We start from the raw sequence: 1527 nt of genomic DNA, 5'->3' as shown, positions 1-1527 counted from the left end.
TAGAAACACAAAAGGGTTCACAAAGTCTTTCAGGAAGAACATCAAACTTATTCGCAACATAAGGAGTTACAAAAGATAAACTTGCTCCTGGTTCTAACAAAGCATACACATCAAAAGCAAGGACTTTGATCATACCAGTGACAACATTTGGAGAATTCTCTTGCTCATGACGACTGGTGATGGCATAGAGGTGATTTGCTCCTCCACCGGTACTAGAAGTAGCTCCTCTAGGTGTCGTCATGTCTGGTGGAACAACTAAAGAAGACGGTGCTCTATTGCCCCCATTACCCTACCTATTCTTTGGACACTCTCGCATGGAATGTCCATTCTGACCACACTTGAAACAACCAATGGAGCCCTCTCGACAAATACCTGAGTGGTTCCTACCACACTTGGCGCAGGCAGAAGGCTTACTACTCCCTTGTGCCATACTACCCGAAGATTGAGCTGGTCTATCCTTGAAGTCCTTCGAATTCCGGTGATTAAATTCACCTCTGTATCTGGGTGCAGGTGCTCTAGTAGATGATGGAGCAGGTCCCTTTTGCCTTTGCTGAAAGGATGAACGGTTCACATTACCTTTCTGCTGCCCGGACTCACTACCGGTCTTAGCTTTCTTATTTCTGAACTCTTCTCTGTCTCTCAGCTTCTCTTCCTCAACCTGCTGTACATAGACCATCAACCTTGATATGTCCATGTCCCCGATAAGCATTGCAGCCCTACCTTCCTTACTTGACAACCGAGACAGCCCAGCAACAAACAAACTCATTCTATTCTTCATGTCCGCAACCATCTCTGGAGCATATCGGGATAGTTGTGTGAACTTCAGACTATACTCGTGAACACTCAAAGACTCCTGCTTAAGTGTAAGGAATTCACGTACCTTGGCTTCTTTCAATTCTCGGGGAAAGAAACGCCCCAAGAAAGCTTCCTCAAAAAAGGCCCAATTCGCAGGTGGTGCATTCTCAACTCTGCCCCCTTTCCATTGGTCAAACCAAGTTCTAGCAACATCTTTCAGCTGATACGCAGCTAGTTCAACCCGCTCGATATCTGTTACATGCATCACATCAAAAATCTTCTTCAACTCCTCAATGAAGTTCTCTGGATCCTCAGTAGTGCTTGAACCCATCAAAACTCGGAGGATTCATCCCCAAGAACTCACGAATCCTTGAAGTGTCAGCTCCTTCCTGTCGAACTCCCCTCTGCTGACCAATCTGATTTGTTACAGCTTGACTCAACATCCTAATTGCCTCTCTGAACTCGGCATTAGAAACTTCCCTTTGATCTTGCACTCCAGGTGCTTAAGGTAACTCTTGCTCATCCACATAACGCCTAGGAAGACGCCCTCTACCAACTCTTCGTGGAGGCATGACTATCTAAAAACACGTGCAAGCACGGATTAGGAAGAAACTCTTTAGAGATAAACTCTAACGCACGAGATGAGTGTGAAAGAAGTGAGAAAGTTTCCTAAATGTTGTAGCCTCCCAATTATAGATGTGGCGCGCTTCACACCGATAACCAGGACTCTAC

This window comes from Solanum tuberosum, unplaced genomic scaffold, assembly GCF_000226075.1.
Source record: "Solanum tuberosum cultivar DM 1-3 516 R44 unplaced genomic scaffold, SolTub_3.0 scf00031, whole genome shotgun sequence".
NCBI classification, from domain to species: domain Eukaryota; kingdom Viridiplantae; phylum Streptophyta; class Magnoliopsida; order Solanales; family Solanaceae; genus Solanum; species Solanum tuberosum.
This window is presented reverse-complemented; position numbering follows the sequence as displayed.